Source organism: Marmota marmota, unplaced genomic scaffold (assembly GCF_001458135.2).
Source record: "Marmota marmota marmota unplaced genomic scaffold, marMar, whole genome shotgun sequence".
Taxonomy (NCBI): domain Eukaryota; kingdom Metazoa; phylum Chordata; class Mammalia; order Rodentia; family Sciuridae; genus Marmota; species Marmota marmota.
This window is the reverse complement of record NW_026000205.1, coordinates 10714714-10722294: the sequence shown is the minus strand read 5'-3', so window position 1 is coordinate 10722294 and position 7581 is coordinate 10714714. Positions and strand designations below refer to the sequence as shown.

Below are 7581 nucleotides of genomic sequence, written 5' to 3'. Positions count from 1 at the left end.
TATATATAATATATATCCTGCCACATGCCACTTAATGAGGGGAATACAATGAGAAATGATACTTAAGCAACTTCATTGTTGTATGAAACTCATAGAACTCATGTTTACAGAAACTAAGATAGCTTCACCATCACTGGGCAATATAATTTTATGGACCACCATCATATAGGCACTCTATCATTGACTGAAGCATATTTAGGTCATGTGTGGCTTTAAATAAAGGATGTCCTTATGATCCTTTGAATTTCTTTGCTATTTCCTCTTTGACCTGCAGATCATTTTTAAATTAATTAATTTTTAAATTGACAAATAAAAATTGTACACATTTATGGTGTACAACATATTTTCATATATGAATACATTGGGAAATGATTAAATCAAACTAATGTATGATGAGAGCCTTAAGTGATACCACAACATGGCAGAGAAGCAGAAGAGCAAGTAGGTGTGTGCCAAAGAAAGATGACTTCCTCCCATGAGATCTCTCCCAAGAACAACATTAATCCCTTCCTAGGGGCAGAGCCCCCATGACACAAACCCACCTCTTAAAAGTCCCACCCCTCTCAGCTCTTACCCTGGGGGGGCCAGATTTCAATGTGCATTTTGGAAGGGACAAACCATAGCAATGTGGTTTACAGGAAGCAAAGAGATTGACCACTTATATCTCACGTGGAAGAGTCATGTGGAATGAAGACTGGCACTGGAGCACTGATTTTGGGATGGTGATTTTCACGGTGACCTAGGCTAAAAATATTTCAGTAGAGTTGAAATATTTATTGAAGTGAGTTATAAATGACTAACATATAGGCAGGGAAAGGAAGTTCTATTCCATAAGTGGTACTGAATCAGTGGGTATCTGTCTAGAAAAATAGTAATATTGATTCCTACCTCAAACCATCAAAAATCAAATCTGCATGTATTGTAGATGTAAATATGAAAGGTAAAAGAGTAAAACTTCTAGAAGAGAGTATGGATATATTTTCGTGACCTTTGGATTGAATTAGTTTAAAATGAAAAATTTCGACTCATTAAAACATAATGAATAAAAACAGAGTGAAAGTGCTAGCTTAGAATGGGAGAAGATATTTGCAATATATATGTTGGTCATATTCAGAACATATAAAGAATTCTTACAAATCAGTAATAAAAAACAGAAACCACCCACAGGGCCATTAATTGATGAATTGATAAATGTGGCATATCCACCCAAGGTAATATTATTCAGCTATAAAAAAGAATGAATGCTACAACATAATTGAAACTTTAAAACATGTACAGTGAAACAGCAAGATCTAAAAGGTCATATATTATTTGATTTCATTTATATGAAATGTCCAGAATAGGAAAATCCATAGAGGCTTAAAAATTTTTGTGGTTGCCAGGATGGTGGAAAGAGGGAATGGGATGTGACTGTGTATATGATTTCTTTTTGGAGTGATAAAAATATTCTTGTATTTAGATAGTGACGATGTTGTACAATACTGAGATTTGACTAAGTTATTGAATTGTATGTGTGTGTGTGTGTGTGTATATATATATATATATATATATATATTTTTTTTTTTTTGTCTGTGTGTGAATGGAACTGGGGATTGAACCCAGGGGTGCTCTACCTCAGAGCTACTTCCCTAGACCAATTTTGTTTGTTTTCTGAGACAGGGTCTTAGTAAATTTCTGAGGCAGGCCTTGAACTTGAAATCTTCTTGCCTCAGCCTCCCAAGTCACTGGAATTACAGGTGTGTACCACCACCATACCTTATTGAAAGGCTAAAATGGTAAATTTTATGTTTTATGAATTTTACATAAATATCAATAATAATGGACAAATTTTATTAAAGAAAATGCCCATGCAGCCAATAAGCATATGAAAAAGTGCCTCATTTGCAGTTGTGGAAGTTGTAAATTAATTACAATTTAATATCATAACATAATTGCCATGACAGCCAATGGTAAAAAGATTGACAATAACAAGTGTTATTGAAGATGGATAGAACTGGACCTCTCTTAGCATCTGAAGAAATCTTTAATTAAAAAACAGTTGGATAGTATCAACTAAAGGCTAAAAAAATGTATATACTTACTATGATGCAGCAATTTCACTTTTGTGTGTATACCTACTAGAAGGAAATCCTAACTTCTATCCAAAGAAATGTATAAGAATATTCATGCACCACTAGTCATAATAACCAACTGGGAACAACCTGAATGTCCATGATTAGGAATAAGAAAAAATAAATTGTGTTAGAATATACAGTCATCAGTTTTTATTTTGAAGATACCTGAATACTCCCCCAAATTATTGAGGACTCTAGGAGCTCTTGTGTATATATATCATATCTTTCAGTATTTACTATCTTAGAAATAAAATCTAGGAAAAAATTTACTTAGTTAAAAAAATGGTATACAGAATATTAACATAAATATTTTATGACAATTATTTTTCCCAAAACAAAGATATTTACTGAGAAAGTGACAGTATTTTGTTTTTATTTTTGCATATTTCCTTAATGCCTAGACTAAAAAAAAGATAGCTGGACTGTCATCTCTGTCTGCATATACTGTTAAAATCCATTTTTAAAATTTGTTTTTTTTGGGGGGGGAAGGGGACCTTTAATTAACCCAGGGGTGCTTTACTACTAAGCTGCATCCCCAGACGTTTTGGGTATCACTAAGTTGCTGAGGCTGACCTTGAACTTATGATCCTCCTGCCTCAGCCTCCCCAGTTGCTAGGATTATAGACGTGTGCCACTGATCTTGGCCTATCTTAGTTTTGAATGGATCTCTTACCTGTGTTACCCATTTTATAATACTGTGCTTTAGTCACTTGGAAAATATTGCTTCAATTAATTATTCAGATATTCCTACACTGTCAGAACCCGCTAACAATCTGTAGTTCCTGTTACAGCAGACATGCTAAAGACACACACACACACACACACACACATATCCAGTAGAAATGAGCCCCTCTTTATTTTTTCCCTACTTCTTTTATACAGCAAAAAAGAATCACATCCTCTCGGCAGCTTAATCTTTTAAAGCATGGATAAACATTCTCAGAATAACTTTGTTCATGGTCACAGTGCTCCATACTTCTTATTATCTGACTTGTAGTTAGTTATTTCTTGGCAAGCATATCTATATCTATATCTATCTATCTATCTATATAAAACTTGGCAAAACATTCTTTTATCTTCTTAAGACAGCAACAAGGACACAGTTCAAAGAGTTCATAGTTTCTCACAGAACCCCTTTGTTTTGCTAAGCACAGCAAAACTTAACACTTTGTGTGCATGAGCATACACTACACTAACACATTTTCTCTCAAATAACCAAAAATATGTTATTTTATAATAACCAGTAATGTTTGTTAATATGATCGGTGATCTCATCAGAAGAGTCTTTTTTAAGTATTGGGAAAATGTTAGACTCATAATAGCTGAAACAAACTTTCCAAAAGTCTAGTTTTTTTGTTTTTTGTTTTTTTGGTATTGGGAATTGAACTCGGGCCACTCAGCCACTGATCCACATCCCCAGCCCTATTTTGTATTTTATTTCGGGACAGGGTCTCACTGAGTTGCTAAGCACTTCATCATTGCTGAGGCTGGCTTTGAACTCTTGATCCTCCTGACTCAGCCTCCCGAGCTTCTGGGATTACAGGCATGGGCTACCACGCCTGGCTTCTTGTTGTTGTTGTTTTTGTAGATGGACACAATGACTATTTTTATTTATTTATTTTATGTGGTGCTGAGGATCAAACCCAGTGGCTCACACATGCTAAGCAAGCGCTCTACCACTGAGCTACAACCCCAGCCCCCTGCCAAAGTCTAGTTTTTAACTTGAAAGGTAGAATTGTATCATTGACAAATAGTTTTTCTTGAAGTGACAGATTTTTTTTTTAGTTTTCTGAAATAATTATGGTGTCTAAATTACCATAGCCTGTTTGTTGTTCTCTCAAGTAAAAATTGAATTCCATGAGAAATAAAGTAACTAGTTCAATTTGCAACTGAAATAATTTAGTTTATGCTTTTTCCTCAAAACCGTCAATCTACTTTTGTATACAGCAGCACCATGTTTCATCATATAAAATATACCAAACATGAACTGAAGGCCTGAGATATAACAAAACTAATCATATTTTCTGATCATCATGAGCATTCTTAAATGAATCTGTCATTTCCCCCAACAGATAATGGCAATGAAGAAGAGTGATAATGTACACTTTGGTGCCACTGCTTTGATTCAAGCTAAGGCACGAGCAGTTCTACTCATTATTACTTTTTGTATAGATATTAATAGGAATTTCCAGGATAAATCATGAGATTAAAAAAAAAGTCATTTAAATCCCTACTATTCAGGAGGCTGAGGCAGGATTTTTTGAACCCAGGAGTTAAAGGCCAGTCTGGGCAACATAATGAGATTCCCATCTAAAAAAAGTTTTTTGCTTTGAATATTTTAGTACTACAACGATGTTTGTTATCAAGCATTTATATAAAGAATCTTCTTTTAATGATTAATTTGTACTCACGCTAGTCAGATACAAACAAAACACTAAGTCCAGCTACGTGGATGAATTTATTTGTAAGACAAAAGTACAATTCAGTCTTCCTGTTTGCAATCTAGTATTTCTGTTTACAGGTTAGTCTATAATTTGAGTTTATTAATTTGAAATTTGTACTTTTGTGATTTGTTTTACTGACATCTCATCCAGCAGGTATCACATGTACAAATGTCAAAAGACAAAATTACTGCAAATTGGTTATAGATCTAATTGGTTTATTTTAAAGTATTTTTTAGTTGTAGATGGACACAACACCTTTATTTATCTATCTATCTATCTATCTATCTATCTATCTATCTATTTATTTATTTATTATGTTGTGCTGAGGATCAAACCCAGTGCCTCACACATGCTAGGCAAGTGCTCTACCACTGAGCCATAACTCCAGCCCCTCTATAAAATAGAATAAAAGCTCCCGTCGGGCAGCAGCAGAATTGTAAATTTTGTAACATGGGAACAAGGAAACAGAACAGTAGAAAAGAAAAAAACCTGAGAAAAGAAAAAAGTAACATTAAGTTACTTTTTTTGTAAGGTTAACCCTTAAAAATTTAACATCAGGTATTTCCTTATCTTATAAGCTAAAACTGGCTTGTTTAGGAATTTGATTATTCTCTTTCTCCTGACTTCTCAAGTCAGATTAAAAAAAATGCATTTTGACTTGGTGACATGAACTTTCATCTTGAGTAACTCCATTTTGGTTGGTCTGTTGAACTTATTGCAGGAACTCAGTCCCAACTAACAGCAGCCTACAAATTTTCTTTAAACACAAGTCTCTGAAAACTATTGTGTGCAATTTCTACCGTTTTTCTATAAGACGATTTCAGTGGAGTTTTTATTTCTAGTTTCAATAGTTATAGCAAAACAACTGTCTTTTAAAGAGCTCACTGTGGCTATTTTTTAAATATTAAAAATATTAAATTTCTTTTTCTTTACACTGATTGGTCCCTTATTCTTCCTGTTTTTATTTCCATGTGGCTACATGGAAACTGGGATTTCAAAATAATTTCCTGGATGGTAATAAAGCTACAGAGATAAAAGCATGTCTGAATAAATATGGTTTTTAAGAGCACAGAAGTGCTGAAAACAAAATGAATTAGTCTTTGAAAGTGTACGTTTAGACAGCATGGCACTGGTTAGCCACTGCAGGATGGTAGCGCAGCGGCTGGACAAGTAAGTATTAAGCAAGCTGCAGTCCCCATAGCTGCAGTCCCCATTGTGGGCCCACAGGAGCTGCAGCTGGACGACGTGAAGTGGATCAACTTGGAGGAGCTATACTGTGGCAGCAAGGCAGACATGCCTGATGAGGTCAATATCAATGAGTTATTAGAATTGGAGAATGAACAGGAAAGAAGCCAGAATATCCAGGGACTCCTGAAGCAAAAAATGCAGGAATCCTATACAGGATTCTGTTCAAGAGCTGCTGGCCAAGCTGTGGGGCCTCCACAAGCAGTCTGGCCTCTGCCATCTCAGACCCTCAGATGAGCCCCTCAGGACAGGTTCAGACTATACCCCATGACCCTTTCTCACCTCTGACTCCCGTGCTCTCTCCAATATTGCCCAGTTTGCCCAACTTGTATTTAATGGTTCTGTAACAATAACTCCATGTTCCTGTTTTTCCTCTCTGTGGTTACCTGGGCTTCTCTGTGGCTCCTACCCACAACCTCCCTCTCTCCTGTTGGGGTCTTGTGTCCCAGTACAGCTCCTGGCAACAGATGGAGGATTGCTCCTGTCCTGAGAACCTGAGAACAGCCATGGTAACAGAGGGGTACCTCAGGACTCATCCTGTGCTCACCAACCCCCCTTGCCTGGGCCCAGTCCCAGCCAGCAGGGTCCCTGTAGGCTGGAGGCGCCCAGGGATGCTGGGGGCAATGACAGCCTCGACTTCCGGGCCAGGGGAGATACACATGACCCACTGTGGCCCATATCACCTCAACACAGGTGATCAAAGAGCAAACGAGTCATTCATCCATGTCAAAAAAAAAAAAAAGGACATATTTATTGGCTAAATTTACTACTTTAGAAACAAATAGAATATACAAATACATAATTATTCCATTAAATTTCCAAATATGACAATATCCTGCCGGGGTCCAGCCCTAGCGGGGTCCAGGGAATCCTGAAGGATGAGTGGCGTCGGTGAAAAGATGAACAGGAGTTGTTTCGTTGGAGCAATCTCCAGAGAGAGAGAGCTCTAATGCAGCTTTCTCTGGATCATCTTTTATTATAATTTTTCTCATCATTATAGATTCAGAATACATTATTGATTATACAGTTTCAAAACTTTGCCAAGACGTAATGTTTCCTTAACCATAATTAGGGGTATAGAAAAGTGTAACATCAATTTACATTTTTCCAGGATGTGACTTTTTAGTTATCAATCATTAATAAAATGCATCATTAATTCACATTTTTTTCAGATTTTCCCAAAATGTACTATTTTCTTATTAACTAATGACAAACTATGTAACCAGACTCTAAGTCTCCTAACCTATCATTAACATTTAAGTTTTAAAGTACACCTGCACTTTTATTTCTAATCTAAAATTCCCATCTAAAAAAGTCCCTTTAAATCTTATACTTAAAATATCCTAAAGTTTATAAACCATTCTTAAAACATATCAGAAACCCATACAGCTAAAAACTCAAGAATTCTAAACCAAGAATCTAAATAGGATAATACTTCTAACATTATTCTAAAAATATGTCTTATAAAGCTACTTTAATTAATTCCTAAATTTATTCTCATAAAACTGGTTCAGCTGCTTTCTCAAAGAGTATCTTTGTTTCTCAGTCAAGGTACACTAGTTCTTATATCTTTATAATCTTTCTCAATAAAAAGTAAATTCTAAACATCAGTCCACTTTCCGCCAATATAAAATATGCTCATCATAAATCCCTATATGAAGTAAAAGAGGGTTTATAGAAATGAAAAGAATGTATCCTTATATGTCTTAACTTTCCTAAATGTATAACATAACTTTCCTTAATCAAGAATGAAACAACATACAGTGGGTTTTGTACAA

General features: G+C 35.4%; 1 pseudogene; it reads left to right on the top strand.

Moving 5' to 3' along the window:
- Nucleotides 1–3741: 3741 nt before the first annotated feature.
- On the top strand, nucleotides 3742–7009 carry LOC125612626 (annotated as a pseudogene).
- The last annotated feature ends 572 nt before the right edge of the window (nucleotides 7010–7581 follow it).